The sequence below is a fragment of the Stomoxys calcitrans genome, chromosome 2, assembly GCF_963082655.1.
Source record: "Stomoxys calcitrans chromosome 2, idStoCalc2.1, whole genome shotgun sequence".
In the NCBI taxonomy this organism is placed as follows: domain Eukaryota; kingdom Metazoa; phylum Arthropoda; class Insecta; order Diptera; family Muscidae; genus Stomoxys; species Stomoxys calcitrans.
Genome location: NC_081553.1, coordinates 58896065 through 58914053, shown reverse-complemented (window position 1 = coordinate 58914053; position 17989 = coordinate 58896065). Strand labels below are relative to the sequence as shown.

The following is a 17989-nucleotide window of genomic DNA, read 5'->3' as shown; positions in this document are numbered from 1 at the left end:
ACACCCTCCTGTAATTCCATTTCCATTGCATACATCACTTGACTTTTTTCACTTCACCCAGCACTCAGTTGATCTCATGCTGATGATGATGGTTTGTTTTTTGTTCTTTGGCCCTTTTCTGCTGTTATTTCAAACAGGATTATACATCTCAACAACTTGGTCATGATTATCCAACAATCCCCACCCTATGCCGATGCCTGTCGGGGCAAAGTAAAACACACAGTCTAAGAACCTTTTGAGTTTATGTTTTGGCTTTTCAAGTGGATTTGATGAACAAGTGCCACAAATCTAATTGACATTTTGACCCATATTCCCAACGAGAGATACTAAGAGAGAGCCATAGCCATAGTCATAGCCGCGGAAAAATACTAGCTCCAACTTTAAGTGATTTTCTGAGCAACATTCTTGTTGATAACGGTAGTCCCATTGAGGTTTATTGCAACAATGCTGAAAATGTTACCCTTAATGTTCCCCCATCATCGCAATAGCAATTTGATTCGTGCCATTTGTTATCATATAATGTTTCAAATCTCGAAAGTTCTTTAAATTATGGAAATTTTATAACCTACCTTAATAATTTTGATATTTTCTTTCTCTTTGAAACACATGTATTACCCAATAAACAAACGTATCTCTCGTCTTATTTACAAAACTACTATTTGCAGTGGCAGGACGCAACTAAAGTGAATAGATTTGGGCGTGCCAGTGGTGGATGTCTTTTCGGCTTCAAAAAAGAAATTAAAAAGAAATACAAATTAAATTTTATCGTCTCTGATTCTCAGTACACAATGCTGTCAGCTAGTCTAGATGGAAATATATTTTATTTTATACCTACGTATTTGAACTGTACGCGTTGGAAGGTGGATGTAGAAAGGTTTGGTTCTTTTTTGGAAGACCTTAACCCAACGAATTTTTGTATAATGGGTGATATGAATGCAAGAATAGGCGAAGAACAGGTTCTAGATTACAACATTGTTAAAGATTGTCCCCACATTAGCTATTCTAGACGCTCCAAAGACAGAAACGTTAATACCCAGGGAAGGAATCTCCTACGTATTGTTGATGACATAGGCGGTATTATCATAAATGGCAGAACTTTAGAGGATATAGATGGGGAGTTTACTTTTTGTGGTGCAATGGGTAGTTCTGTCATAGATTACTGTATAAGTTCGGCGAGTTTTCTGTCATATATTGACAAGTTCAAGGTGGCCACTGAACCCTTTTCTGATCACATGCCCTTATGCTTAGATATTAAGATTCCGAAAAGTTCGACAGAAACTACTCAACAGCCTATACAGAAGCTACACTGGGATGAAAGGCATAGATCTCAATACAATCACAACTTAAGTTTACTTGCAGAGCCAGTAAATGATTGCGTCTTTTTATCGTCAGAGGATTTGGTTGAGAACATTAAAAATAAAATTAGGCGGGCTCAGGTAAAGAAGACCAATAGAACATTTTTTGAGCCTAAGCAGAAGTGGTTCGATTGGACGTGCTTTCGTTTAAGATCCAATATGCATAAAAATTTAAAGATATACAGAAAGTCACACACTGTTATCAACAGAAGGCGTTATTATTCATCCAGATCTAAGTTTCATAGAATGTGTAACGAGAAGAAACTGCAATATTTCAATGGCAACCTCAGAGAACTAGATACTGTTTCCTGCAGCAAGGATTGGTGGAATCTGGCAAATTCTCTGAATAAACGTAATGTTAAGGGTAGAGGAAATCTAGACGCAGATGATTTCTTAGCACACTTTAACTCTTTACTAGTTAACGAAGATAATTCCAAAATTATCAGCTGGTGTATACCGTTTCATGTAGACCCACTTTTAGACTCCCCTTTTGAATTTTGTGAGCTACTCTCCGTTTTAAAAGGACTTAAATCGAATAAGGCCCCCGGGAACGATGGTATACCTTACGAATTTTATAAATTTGCTCCTCGCCGTTTTCTGCAAGAAATACTTGTAGTATTTAATAAGATATTCCTCCATGAAAATGTTCCTACTTCCTTCAAGAAGTCAATATTGATACCTCTATTTAAGAAAGGTGATATAAACTTGGCGTCAAATTATAGAGGTTTGTCACTTCTGGATACTATCGGAAAAATTTTTAACTCTGTTCTGCTAAACCGTATAACATTTTGGCTGACGAGACACGATGTTTTAAATGAATTTCAGGCTGGATTTAGAAGAGGGTATTCTACTATAGATAATATATTTAACCTCGTGAATATTGTTTCTTTGAACCAGCTACAAGGCAAAATTACATATGCGTTTTTTGTCGATTTCTCTTCTGCATTTGATTTGATTCCCAGAAACAGCCTTTTTTATAAACTATCTAGTCAGGGTCTATCTACGAAACTTGTAACTATATTAAGAATGCTGTATGATGGCACAGAAAGTAGAGTATGGGATGGAAGTACGTTCTCTGAATACTTTCCTGTTGAATCTGGTGTGAAACAGGGCTGTATTCTCAGTCCTGTACTCTTTTCGTTATACGTGAATGACCTTCCCTATATATTGCCTGGTGGTGTAAGAGTAGCGGACACTACGGTCAAAGTCTTATTATACGCCGATGACATTGTGCTATTATCTGACTCTCCATTGGGCTTACAAGAGATGATTTATGAACTTGAGAGGTACTGTTTGTTGTGGAGCTTGAAAGTAAACCTTTCTAAATCGAAAATTCTTGTTTTTCGTAGAGGTTCTAGAATCTCTTCGAATTTAAGGTGGTGCTTTGGAAATCAGAATATTGAAATTGTTAATAGTTACACATACCTGGGCGTTGAAATAACTTACAATTTGTCATTTAGAAAACACTTACAGAAGAAGCTTGCGGATTCCAAACTGGCCATAAATAGCACATGGTCGAAGTATATAAGTCACCCTAGTATTGCTAAAACTAATAAGATGAAGATATTCGATGCATGTTCCAGATCTATAATGTTTTACGCTGCACAGGTTTGGGGTTACACAAGGTTTGATGATGTAGAGAAGCTCTTTCGCTTTTTTACTAAGAAAATGCTTTATTTGCCTAATAATACACCAAATTACATGTTGTATCTAGAAACTGGATTTTCTTCTATGTTTTGTAACACTCTTAGAATCCATTTTAACTACATTAATAGAATATTGCGACTTAGCTCTCACCGCTTGCCCCGCTTGCTGGCGGAGAAAATCATAGAATTGAATGCATTATGGGCAAAAGAATGGTCAAATATTTGCCAAACCCTACAATATATTCCTGCTAATGCTACAAATCCGATATGCATGTATTCAGACAAAATAGTAGAATTACTGAGAATTCAAGAACAACGTGAATTTGAATCAGATGCAAGAAATTCACAGTTCCACGATCTTTATTCTGTGCTTGAGTATAATATAATTCCATTTCATACTGCTGACTTATCTTCACGAGCTACTAGCTTAATCATTAAAGCTAGAGGTGGTTTACTCGACCTTAACTCGAGATCATTCAGAAGTAACACCCATGGCACTTGTTCTATGTGTAATACAGATCAAGATGAAAATACACTTCACTTTATTGGCGCCTGCCCACTATACAGAGAATTTAGAAAAAGTTATTTCGGAAAATATTCCCTTAATGAGTCCGAAGTATTAAATATATTAAATGGCACGAATAACTCATCACTATATAAATACATAGAAAATTTTACTAAGTATAGAAAATTAATTATTAATGAATTCAGTTTTTAATAACCAAAATGAAAAAAGAAAAAGCAAGAAACATATAGAAACAAACAACAATTTAGTGATAAGCATTGTATTACGGCTAACAGCATTTTTGCTAAGCCTAACATAGATTGTATTTAAGAACTTTATGAAATACTATTCTTGAATTGTAATTTGAATTCAATCTATTAATAAATAATAATAAATAATAATAATAAATAGTCATAGCCGCTGCCATAGCCAGAACATTGGAAGACCCAAATCATTGGGAATTGTTACAAGTGCTAACAGGTATGTTGGTCCGGCAACATGCTTGGCGATTGTGAGGTGTGTTACAGGTTTGTTGTTGTTGTGTATTAGTTTTTAATTGGTGGTTGTGTGTGTATGTGTGTGTGTGTGAAACAAGTCGGATTTTAAAGTGTACAGTCATTAGGGGTATTCACTGAGCATTTGCCTTTAAAGGGAATAAATGGCTGATATTTAAAATACGGAAAGATATGGATAATTCATGAATAAGGCAGAGTTAGGACATGGAAATTTATAAAATTTAACATGGATGTTAAAGGATATCGATAATATTCCAAAATATTTATAATATATGAATGAGATTTGAATATGGTAATTGCTTAGATAAGACAAGGCTATTCATAACTTTGAAAAAATATGAACGAAGATAGCTTAACCGATTTTCTTAACATTTTACATTATGTGTAGTTTGGTCTGGATGGAAAAATAATATAATTTTTATACCCACCACCGAAGGAGGGGTATATTCATTTTGTCACTCCGTTTGCAACACATCGAAATATCCATTTTTGACCCTATAGAGTATATATATTCTTGATCAGTGTAAAAATCTAAGACGATCTAGCCATGTCCATCCGTCTGTTCGTCTGTCTGTTGAAATCACGCTACTGTTTTTAAAAATAGAGATATTGAGCTAAAACTTTGCACAGATTATTTTTTTGTCCACAAGCAGGTTAAGTTCGAATACTAACCTCGTTCGTTCTAAATACTAACCTCGAAAAAGGAAATTTTAGTTAGGAATTCTATGCTACTTAGAAAATCGTTATTGTTTTCCATACCACGGCCCTTAGATGGTTCATGGGATATTATGTCCCCACCTTTCCGACTGTTGGGCCAAAGATGTTTTCCTTTCCTATTTGGGCATTAAAATCTCTCAGAACGATTTTAATATCAGTGGCGGGACAGTGGTCATATTCTCTTTCCAGGCACTTGTGGAAAATAAAAGTGATCTGTTCGTCCTTGTCTTCCGCCAGGGCATGGGCGCAAATGAGGCTGATGTTGAAGAATTTGGCATTTATGATGAATTTACCAGTTCTAAAATATAACTGTCGCATTCACTTTTCATTTTAATTTTTCACTCCATACGGATGAAAATATTTTGTACTGTATGGGTAGGTGACTTTCTATATCTTCTGAAGTTGGCATATACTCTCTTCTCTCCTTTCTTGCATTCGGAACCTAGTATACTGAGTATCCAATCGTCAGTTAAGAGTTTTAATAGCCAGATTGAGTAGATGTCCATGCATGATGCATACACCTCATCAGCGTGTCGTTCTGATATTAAATAATTCTCTTAGCAACCTATCGTCTCCTGCTGCCTTGTATGCATGTATTAACTTTATAAACTTTTTCGATACTAAAATATTGCATAAAATCCGGAATACCCCTAACGCAGAGTTATGTATCATAATAAGCCTGATACCAATCGAACATAAACATGTTCTTTATGGAACTTTATCATATAAAATCCTCCGAAATCACCCCTCCCCCATGGATGTACCATATGAGCAATTGAGTTGGAGTAAATCTTCCAACATGCAAGCGAAGCAGGAGTAAGAAGAGGTCTTATCCAGTAGTCAGCAGATAAGAAGCATAAGAAGAGAATGGCTATCTTAAAGAAAAAGGTAAACAGGTTTTCGAAAAAAAAAATCGGACATTGCATATTGACACCTTAGTGTAAAACCCCTCTCCGCATGACCTACCTCTCTTAAAAAGTGAAGAGAACAGAACACACCATGCAGCAGTAGAGTGGTTCTTTGGTTTTTTTTTTCATTCATTTTTTACCTTCTCCCCCTATATTCCAGCGTGCTTAAATACATAGTTTTTGTTTTGAGCCATAATCTCTTCAAGTTTAACGTTTTTCTTCTTGGCTGCCTGCGCAAAGCAATGCTGCTGCACTTAACCCACTTTAATCTTGGGCCAAAAAAAAAAAAAAAACCAAGCAACCAACCAACTCAAGCATGTTTTTTGAAATTCATGAGCTTCTTGGCTTATTCTGCTTTGCCATATTGTTGTTGGTAGTCAGGTTTTGTATATTCTGACTCCACACTGGCCACGGCTTGACTTTTGTCACCGTGGTTATTCCAACCTAGTCACTGTTGTTGTTACTTCGTATGGTTTATAGAATGAATGTTGCCTCACCGGCTTGAGTTTGGCCAAATGGTGGTTGTATGGTTTTTTTTTTCATTCGTTTTTCTCGGCCCATAGTGGACTTTCTTATTTGTGGTATCACTGAATACCGTTAACTTGATTAAAATGCGTGGCTGTCCATTTTGGTGGGCTTCTTATTAATCAACATCAACATGGTCATCACCATCACCAGAGAGGGAGAAAGAGAGATGAAGCCAACAAATGAGGCAGCCTGATAGGCAATGAAAACTATTTGCAATATAAACATGGACAGTGGTTGGAATTCGACAAAATTCTTATATATAACAAGTAAAAAGGCGTTAAGCTGGGCCGGGTCGAACTTTGGATATCCACACCTCGGGTGTATATGTAAACCACCTTTCATCAAAATCCGGTATAAATTGCATACCTTATGTCCCATAGCAGTTTTATCGGAATATGTTCTGATTTGGACCAAATACTAATCGGTACAAGTCATTGTTCAATTGTGTATAACACAATATTGGTCTTTTTAGAAGCTATAACTAAAAATAAACCGATCTGAACCATATGCGACACGGATGTCGAAAACTGTCCCAAATCTCGGCGAAATCGGACAATAAATGCGCCTTTTAAGGGCCCAAAACCTTAAATCGAGAGATCGGTCTATATGGCAGCTATATTCAAATCTGCACCGATCTGGGTCAAATTGAAGAAGGACGTCGAAGAGCCTAACACAACTCACTGCCCCAAATTTTGGCGAAATTGGACAATAAATGCGCATTTTATGTGCCTAAGACCTTAAATCGAGAGATCGGTCTATATGGCAGCTAAATCGAAATCTGGACCGATCTGGGCCAATCGGAGGATCGGTCTATATGGGGGCTTTGGGACAGTGAGTTGTGTTAGGCCCTTGGACATCCTTCTTCAATTTGATCCAGATCGGTCCAGATTTGGATATAGCTGTCATATAGACCGATCCTCCGATTTAGGATCTTAGGCCCATAAGAGCCACATTTGTTATCCGATTTTGCTGCAATTTGGGACAGTGAGTTGTGTTAGGCCCTTCGACATCCTTCTACAATTCGGCCCAGATCGGTCCAGATTTGGATATAGCTGCCATATAGACCTATCTCTTGATTTAAGGTTTTGGGCCCATAAAAGGCCCATTTATTGTCCGATGTCGTCGAAATTTGGGACAATGAGTTGCGTTAGGCTCTCCGACAACTTTCTGCAATTTGGCCCAAATCGGTCCAGATTTGGATATAGCTGCCATATAGATCGATCTCTCGATTTAAGGTTTTGGGCGAATAAAAGGCGCATTTATTATCCGATTTCGCCGAAATTTGGGACAGTGAGTTGTGTTAGGCTCTCCGACAACTTTCTGCAATTTGGCCCAGATCGGTCCAGATTTGGATATAGCTGCCATATAGACCGATCGCTCGATTTAAGGTTTTGGGCGAATAAAAGGCGCATTTGATATCCGATTTCGTCGAAATTTGGGCAGTGAGTTGTGTTAGGCTCTCCGACAACTTTCTGCAATTTGGCCCAGATCGGTCCAGATTTGGATATAGCTGCCATATAGACCGATCGCTCGATTTAAGGTTTTTGGCTCATAAAAGGGGCATTTATTGTCCGATTTTGCCAAAATTTTTGACAGTGAGTTGTTTTAGGCCCTTCGAGACCCCTCTTCAATTTGGCCCAGATCGGTTCAGATTTGGATGTAGCTCCCATATAGACCGATCTCTCGATTTAAAGTCTTGGCCCTATAAAAGGCACATTTATAATCCGATTTCGCTGAAATTTGACATAGTGACTTATGTTAGGCTTTTCGACATTCGTGTCGTATATGGTTCAGATCGGTCTATATTTGGATATGGCTACCAAAAAGACCAATATTTTGTTCTACAAAATTGAACAATGACTTGTACTTATTATATCACTCAATATCCGTGTAGAATGGTCCAAATCGGACAATATTTCGATAAAGCTGCTAGGGGGGCTTAAATTATGAATTTTTCACGAGATTATGACTAAAGGTGGTTTACATATATACCCGAGGTGGTGGGTATCCAAAGTTCGGCCCGGCCGAACTTAACACTTTTTACTTGTTGGTATTTAGAGGGCAGAAAAAGCCGATTATTGGCTTAGGTGTATGTCCATAGTGACATAGGGCACTACCTAATCTAGAACACCTCACCTAATCTAGACTTAAAGAGGTCTACCGCTTTGCTGTCACTGGCAAGAACTGACGTCTCAGTCATAGTGTCCGTCATGACAGGTCACTGTCTAATCGGAAAACATGCTGACAGACTGAAGGTTGCCAGCAACGATTTTTTTAGGAGCTGTAAGGACATCGAAGAAAACCTTCTGTGTGTGTGAGTGACCTGCACTGGCAGTCAGAAGAAGTTCCACTTTAGGTTTTTATTTCTTTGAGAACCTGTCTGATTTAGCGGATGTGAACATTCGCAAGTTGTTGGGATTTTGAAAGCGATCTGGATGGTTCAACGGTAGGAAGTAGAAGGCATCTTCCTTCATCTGTTCGTGTGGTATCACAATGGAAGAAAACGTTTAAGTGAGTCTGATGGCAGACTGCCACTTAAACCTAACCTAATTTAAGGTAATAGATTTTTGGAAGAATTTTTCTTTAGAAAAAAAATTTTGACAAAATTTGACAAAGTTTTGAGAACATTTTTATAAAATAACACTATAAAAAAATATGAAATAAAATCTTTAAAAATATTCTTTAGAAATTAAATTTTGACAAAATAAAAAAATAAATTAAAAAATAAAAATTAAATAAAAAATTATTCACAAAATTAATGATATTTTTTATTTTTCTATTGAAATAAAATAAAATTTGGACAAAATAAAAAAATAAATTAAAAAATAAAAATTAAATAAAAAATAAATGATATTTTTTATTTTTCTATTGAAATAAAATCAAAAAAATATACAAAATACAAATTTTGGCAAACTTCTCACATATCAATGAGTGCAGTCCGATTCAAGTTTAAGCTCAATAATAAGGGGCCTCTTTTTATAGCCGAGTCCAAACGGAGTGCTGCAGTGCGACACCTCCTTGGAGAGAAGTTTTACATGCCATAGTACCTCACAAATGTTGCCATTTGGAGGGGAAAACCACCGCTGAAAATTTGTTTTCTGATTGTCTCGCCAGGATTCGAACCCAGGCGTTCAGCGTCATAGGCGGACATACTAACCGCTGCGTTGCGGTGGCCTCCGAAAAAAAAATACATAAAAATAAAATATTTGTGCAGCTGAGACCAACAGGGTTTGTTTTTTGTTTCTATTAACAATAGAAAGCAAAACAAAAACCCTTTTCTAAAAAGTTTTAGTCAAAATGCATTGGACAGGCTATGGAGATCGCGATTTCGAAACCAAATTCGTTATCTGTCAATTTGGCGCCATAAAGACTACTCACTAATTAGTGTGCTGTGCAATGATAGAAGCATGTCTTTTTGAGACGAACATTGGATCATATTAGGGTACCTTTCGTCGAGTGCAGTAAGAAAGGTAGGCCACCAACCGCCAATATCTCTAACCTAAAAAGAACATTCAGCATCAGCAACACGCAAAAAATTTAGCAAATTTTGCCCATGAACATTCCGCTAAGGAACAGGGGCATCAGCAACACAAAAACAAACCTGTTACCCAGCAATCTTCGTTTACCAAATAGTTGTTGTTGTTGTAGCCAGATTTTGTGAAGGTGGTGATCCTCGCCAAACTCCTGTAGGTGAGCAAGCTCGTTCCGGTCCAAAGGACCTATCGACGCGAGAACAGGTTGGCCATTGGTTATTTTAAGGCGCTAATAACTCACCTTGTCATATCGAGCATCACAGGCACTCAGTATTTGTGCAAGAGCCGGTGCAGCCCGGCCTCTCACTGAGACTCTCCGCTCGATACCGCTGATTGTCCGCGACTTCCGTTGCAGCTACTCCATATGGTGCATCCGCAACCTGTGGATGCTCCCGGTACCTCGCAGCTAAGCTTTTCGTGACAGCAACGAACACCACACAGCTCGGACCTCAATGTTCCAGGCTGTGAGGTGCTCACAGCTATTCCGTGCCGGGCTAAATAGCTTCGTTTCTATGTGTGCATATCCCAGCAAACATTTTCCGGCGTGCCGTTCGTTCATTCATCTGTTTTTTGCGCTATTTTTATTTTGGTTGTTTCATTATGTTGAAGACAAAAGAGATTTTCTAGAAATGTTTAAAAAAGAATAGTTCTCCAAAAACTTTTTTCTAAAATAAACCCACTGTGCAACGAAACAGAAGCTAACGACCACGTTGTCTATATGTCGATGATGTACCTTGTTGCGGACTAATAATTTTGTGCAGATTTGTTTTTCTGAATATTTTTTGTTTCGGCATAAAAGTTAACTCCTCATGATTCATGCGGAGGCTCATAAAAACGTGTTGAGGATGCTGTCAATGATTATGACGATGATGATCATCATGATGATAGTGGTAATGAGGTTTATCCATAATCATCACCTAAAAGCCTGCAATGGTTATGTTCTAGAGATGACCAACAACATCACCAATTAATATGGGTACATTGACTGCCATTGGACCAAAGTCCAAGTTTTTATTGGGGTTTTGTGATATATGCCAGCCATGCGTCCGTCCGTCCGTTCGTCTTTCCATACCTCTCATTTCATCATCCAGTTGATGTCTATTTAATTTACCTGGATTGTTGGAGGGAGAGAGAGGGAGAGCTTGAGGTTCGGGTTTTGTGATGGCAATGGTGTGGGTTAATGCCATGTTAGGTTACGCACATAACGTAGCAACGTACTTTGGGTTTTTCTTCCATAATCATTCATTTATTGAGGTTAATGGGTAAGCCGCCACCCGACGCACAACTCTACACATATTCTTGAAGGTCGTAGATGGTGTTGTATTTCTCTCTCCCCCTACCCCCTCCCACAGTATCATTTGGCGCATAAAACGTGATTTGGGTTAGAAGTTCTTACTTTTTTGGTATGACTACATTTTACGGTTATGTTTGAGTATTTTTTCTTGAAGAAATGCTGTTGCTGTTATTTAAATTTAAGAATTTCCATTTCAGCTGCTACGAGGGACAGGTTTGTTCTTCGTGGTGACCATTAAATTTCTTTGAGATTATTGGAATTTTTATAGGTATTATCGTAAGACAAATGTTCACTGTTTGCAGATTGTAATGTTTTAGAAGAGAAAAAAAAAACAAAACACTTTGATAATATGGTACCTAAGCTGAAGTGGAGACTTAATTAAGATTAATGAGTTCTTAAGCGTAATAGTCTTTTGGTATTGAAGTTTGATGGCAAATGACGATATTGGATTTGTATTAGGAATTTGTTCCGGCTATTAATCATTTTAGCTTTTTGGTATTTTTGCAGTCCAAAAAGAGAGTTTCAATTGTAGGGAACATTTATTTTGTACAGGTGTGGCTGTAATGGGGTTCCCAAGAACACATTTATCCCACATTTATACATCAAAGGCAATAATGATAAAAGCTACCATTTGGTAAGAAGTTGAAAGCCACTTAAAATTCATGAGAACCTAAATAAATAAAGTATGCGAAGCAAATTGTTAGAATTTAAATTTTGCCTTTCAGAATATTTGTTAAAAAGACAGAAATTAGAAAACACAGAAATGTTTTTAAGTAAGCAATGTTTCTCAAAAAAGTCTTTGGAATATGCCTTTAATATGGATTTTGGAAAAGACTCCACATGTACATAGCATGTAGAAATATAAAAGTCTCCAAACATGCATATAAATTGTCATTAAGAAATGTTTTCAAATAGAAAGTGCCTAAGATTCCCGTAGATTTTTAGGATTTTGTAAACGTTACCAAATATTAGAAGAATTTAAAAAGTCTCCAAAAAGATTTGGAGTTTAAAAATGACTCCAAATATGCATGGATTAGAAAAAAAAATCCACAAATGTGTGGGGATTTAAAATGTCTCCAAATAAGCTTGGATTTAAAAAAATGTCTACAAAGAATGTAAAAAGTCTCCAAATAGGTTTGGAGCTTAAAAACGTCTCCATATAGGGATGGATTTAAAAAAAAATGTCTACAAATATGTGGAGATTTAAAATGTCTCCAAAAATGCATGGATTTAAAAAAAATGTCCACAAATTTATGGAGATTTTTTTCAAGTTCTACAAATATGCGTGAATTTTAGAAGTTTACAAATATGAGTCAATTTTAAAAATGTCTCCAAATATGTGTCGACTTTAAAAATTTTTCCAAATATGCGCGGATTTTAAAAATGTGTTTAAATATGCGTGGATTTTCAAAAAAGTCTCTAAATATGCTTGGCTTTTATAAATGTCTCCAAATATTCCTGGATTTCATAAATGTTTAGGATTTTTTATCTTTTTTCTAAATACAAGTGGATTTTAGAATAATATAAATTTATGCGTTTTAAAAATTTCCCAAGTTTAAGTACATATTAGAAATGTCTATATGCTTTGAATTTGAAAAAGTCTCCAATATTCCGAAATGTCTTCAAATATGCTTGAATTTTAAAATTTCGCCGAATAGTCGTTAATTTTAAAAATTTCTCCAAACAAGCGTTGATTTAAAATTTTAATAAACATTTTTAAAATGTCTCAAAATAAACTTAGATTTTAAAAATGTTTCAAAATTTATGTGGTTTTATAAACTGCATGTTATCAAAAATTTCGCGAAATAAGCGTGGATTTTCAAAATGTCTCCAAATATCGGGCATATTAAAAATATCTCCGAATAAGGGGGATTCTTATTAAGTCTCCAAATATGTGGGAAATTCTAAAATGTCTCCAAAAAGTATGGGTTTTAGATATGTCTCCAAATGTCACGCATTTTAAAAATTTCTCCAAATATAGGCTGATTTTATGTAAGTCTCCAAATATGCATGGATTTCAAAATTTTCTGCAAATATGGTTATATTTTAAAAATGTCTCCAAACAGATATCGATTTGTAAAATTACTCCAAATATTGTATATATGAAATTTAACAATATCTCTAAATAGACATGGATTTCGCCCCTGATCCTTAGTGGAATGTTCATGGGCAAAATGTGCATGGATTGTATAATTGTCTCCAAATATGAGTGGTTTAAAATAGCTCCACATGTATTTGCGTTTTAAATAATATCGTCATGTATGCGGTGATTATAAAATTAAGTCGAAAACAGCGTAGTTTTAAAACATGCCTCCAAAACAACACAGTTTTTTTTTAAAGGAAACAAATAACGGGGAACTGTAAAAATGTCTTTAAATACATGAGTAGTTTTTAAATGTCTCCACATATATGTGGATTTTAAAAGTATTTTCAAGCATACAATGGTATTAAAAATGTCTTTAAAACAGCGTGGTTTTTAAAAATGTCGCCGAAATTGCAGTTTTAACTTAATTGCACTTTTAAATTTTAATTTTCTTCAAATATAGGGGAACTTAAAAATGTCCCCAAATACACGGATTTTTCCATACAGTCTTTTGAAAAATGTCTCCAAAACGGAATGGTCTCAAAAATGTCTACAAATATTGTGGCATTTATAATATTTCTTTATATAAGAGTGTGTTTTAAAGAAGTCTCCAAATACGAGTGGATTCCAAAACGGTCTCCATGAACACTTGGGTTTTTAAAAATGTTTCCAAAAATGCTTTGATTTTAAATATATCTCCAAAAATGCTTCAACTTAAATATGTCTTCAAATATGCATGGGTTTTTGAAATGTCTCCAAATATGCATGGATTTTTGAAATGTCTCCAAATATGCATGAATTTATAAAACGTCTGCAAATATGCCTAAATATCTCCAAAACGGTTCAGTTTAAAAAAATCTCTATAAAAAACAAGGATTTTTTTTAATTTCTCCAAATATGAGGAGTTCTTAAAAATTGCCAAAACAGAGTTGTTTTAAAAATATAAGGGGTTCTCAAATATGTCTCCACATATGTGTTGATTTCTAATATTTCTCTAAAAGTGCTTGGATTTTAAAAACTTCACAAAATTTGAGTGGATTAAAATTTTTTTTATTTTTAAAATAAATTTGAATTTTAAAAATAGGCTTGGATTTGAAATATGTCTCCAGATGTACGTGGATTTTGAAAAAGTTTCCAAATACGCGTTGATTTTAGAAAAATCTCCAAACACACGTGCATTTTGTAAAAGTCTCCAAACATGCTTAGATTTCAGAAAAGTCTCCAAATATGTATTTAGAAAAGTTTCCAAATACGCACCGATTTTAGAAAAGTCTCCAAATACATGTGGGTTTTGGAAAAGTCTCCAAATATGCATAGATTTTAGAAAAGTCTTCGAAAAAGTTTCCAAACATGCGTAGATTTTAGAAAAGTTTCCAAATATACGTAGATTATAGAAAAAACTTCAAATACGTGGGGATTTGAGAGAAATCTCCAAATATCCGTTGATTTTAGAAAAGTTTCCAAATACACGTCGATTTTAGAAAAGTCTTCCAATATGCGCAGATTTAAGAAAATCTCCAAATATGCGTGGATTTTAGAAAAAACTCAAAAAACGCCTGTATTTTAAAAAAGTCTCCAAATATGTGTAGATTTTAGGAAAAACCTAAAATATGTAGAAAAGTCTTCAAATATGCGCACATTTTAGAAAAGTCTCCAAATATGCACAAGTTTTAGAAAAGTCTTCAATTATGCGTTTGTTTTAAAAAGTCTCCAAAAACGGGCAGATTTTAAAAAAGTTTCCAAATACGCGTAGATTTTAAAAAAGTCTTCAAATTCACGTGGGTTTCATAAAAGTCTCCAAATATGCGTAGATTTTAGAAAAGTCTCCAAATATGCGCGGATTTTAGAAAAGTCTCCAAATATTTGCAGATTTAAGAAAATTCGTCAAATATGCGTAGATTTTAGAAAAAACTTCAAAACAAACATAGTTACATTTTAGAAAAGTCTCCAAATATGTATAGATTTTGGAAAAGTCTCAAAATATGCGTAGATTTTAGAAAAATCCTCAAATAAGCGTAATTTTATAAATGCCTTCAAATACTCGCGGATTTTAAAAAAGTCTCCAAACACTCGTGGATTTTAGAGAATTCCCCAAATATGTGTGGATTTTAAAATGCGTTCGTGGCTTATTTTCGTGGTTAAGCCTTATTTGGATCAAAGCCTAACATATATCGCCAGTACAAGTGAGGGCGAAATGATGGCAATTGTAATTATAGGGTTGCCCAAAAAGTAATTGCGAATTTTTCATATAGTCGGTGTTGACAAATTTTTTCACAGCTTGTGACTCTCTAATTGCATTCTTTCTTCTGTCAGTTATCAGCTGTTACTTTTAGCTTGTATATTTGATTAAAGTCCATTCTAAGTTTTATTAAAAATGCATTTACTTTCTTTTAAAAAATCCGCAATTACTTTTTGGGCAACCCAATACAATAGGGTAAAAAAATAGTTAAACTTTTGAAAAAGAGTTTTTCAAGATACTTTTTTTTTAAAAGCCAAATTGGTTTTTTTTTTTTGCTTATATCCTATTATCCTTTGAATTATATTAAATTCCTATGCATTTTTTTTATAACTTTCACATAAAAATTGGATTTTATTATTAGAACTCATTCCTTAAAATCCCATGAGTCATGCAAGGTTTGTTTTTCCCTTTCATATACAACATTCTGTTATTTTCCATTATGCCAGCCACATCATTACATTCGATTCAATTTAATCTCAATCACAAGCTTTCCTGCAAAAACATTCCACATCCTGTGGGCAGTAAACAAGGAAACAAAAACAAAAAGAAAAACCAACATCCAACATATTACAAAAATTCTATGGGTGTCTGAACTATACGAGTAATGCTTCACTTCCAGGAAATATTCAAACCAACAGAAATGGAATAGGGAAAAAAGGAAAATCCAGCAAAAAAAAAGCTAAAAAAAAATTCATGAGCTCTGAAAAAAGCCCAAAGCACTACGCAATTTGATAAGCATGCAATGGACTACGCTTATAATGGACTTTTCCATCAAAACATTGATGATGGCGACTATAGAGATGATGATGATGTTGACAACAACGATGTTGGTGATGATGCCAATGATGACCATCAAGTTTCAGCGAAACAAGGCAGCCATAGAAAAAAGTTTACAATTAATTGCATTTAAACGATACTTGAATGAAGTTGGCCTTGTTGATGATGGCCTCATGGTCTTGGTAATCCAGACCTTCTTCATCATCCAGCTGCTGCTGCTGCCGGCAACTAACTACTCCATTGAGGAAAGCAGAAACATCAGCATCAGTCGTAGACAACAGCCAGAGACTGTCATTGTTGAGGTAAAATAGTTCTGACTCAAGATCTCATCAGCTTTATATAATGTGTGCTAAACACGCAATTTGGCAGAGAATATGCTGCAGAGTAGATCGCCGGAAGATGATGGGCAAGGTGAACATGAAAACAAATATCTTTTTAACAGCAATGGCTGCAGGAGATGAGAAAATTTCAGAAAAGCTAGATGGATTGAACGATTGCTGATTTCAGAAACGTAGAGGAAAAAGCTTAAGTCGAATTCGAACCAGAATTGAAGAAATTAGGAGAAAATAGGAATGTATTTAACAAATTTTGAATGACGTTCTTTAAAGTAAGTTCAGTTCATCTCAGTTCACTAATCTAGTCCGTTCAGGTAGTTTACGGTTCAGTTTGTGCCATCACAGTTGTGTAATATCGTTCATGAAATCGTCCGCTCACTTTAGCACAATGAACTAGTTCATTCAGCATTTCACCGGTCGGTCTTTTTCACCGTATTACGCTTACGCAGAGCTAAAGCACTGAACTCGTACGCTCAACAAGTTCAATGGTCCGACTCGTTTACATTTTTGAATGCCAGCTCAGCTGTTAGGTAACATCGTTCATTAGCTCACTGAACTAGTTCGTTGTGTTAGTTCTCCATTTTACTTATCAGTCTTTTTCAACGTATTTAGCTAACTGAACAAGTTCGTTAGCTTAGTTCGCTAATTCACAACTCAGCCTCTTTAAACGATTTAAATATTAAGCTCAGCTGTTTGCCTCTTTCAAAGTTTCAAATATTAAGCTCAGATGTTTGCTAAAAGAGAATATGAAAGAAACCGTAATCTTCAGCTCATTGAGTTAGTTCATTACTTTTCTGGTCAGTCTTTTTCGCCATATTACGCTTACTTCAGCTTACTGAAATAGTTCGATAATTTAGTTCATTATATCACCGACCAGTGGTTTTCACCGTGTTACGAATAACTATGTTAACGGAACTAGTTCTTTCAGTATCTCACCGTTCAGTCTCTTTCACCGTTTCAAATGATGGCTCAGTTGTTTGGCAATAGCGCTCATCAAAGGGACTGCTCACTTCAGCTCACTGAACTAGATCGTTGAGTAAGTCCACTTTTTTATCACTCAGTTTATTTTACCTATTTAGCTTATTTCAGCTCACTGAACTAGTTCCTATAGTTAGTTCACTTCTTCCCCCGTCAGTATTTTCGTCGTTTTAAAAATTAGCTCACTTGTTTGGTAATAGCGCTCATGAAAGTGGCCGCCCACTTTAGGTCACCAACAGTTCGTTAAGATAGTTTAGTACTACAGCAGTCAGTATTTTACATTATATGACGCTTACTTTAGCTGACTGAACTAGTTACTAAAGTTGGTTCTCTTAGATAAGTTTTCTTTCATCATATCATGCTCACGCAGAGTTAATGTTCTGAATTCAGTTAGTTCAGTTTCGCAACGGCCAGTAATTTTCAGTGTATAACGTTTACTTTAGCTCACTCAACTAGTTCGATAACTTAGTTCATTTATTCACCGGTAAGTCATTTTGCCGTTTCAAAAGCTAGCTCAGCTGTTTGGTAAAAATAGCTTATTTGTTTGGTAATACCGCTCTTGAAAGTGGCCGCCCA

At 35.5% G+C, this 17989-nt stretch overlaps 1 protein-coding gene across 1 annotated transcript in view; it reads right to left on the bottom strand.

Moving 5' to 3' along the window:
- LOC106087126 (serine-rich adhesin for platelets) overlaps positions 1 to 17989 on the bottom strand; it is an 85056-nt gene that overhangs the window by 10662 nt on the left and 56405 nt on the right. The gene's annotated exons all lie outside the window — the stretch shown is intronic.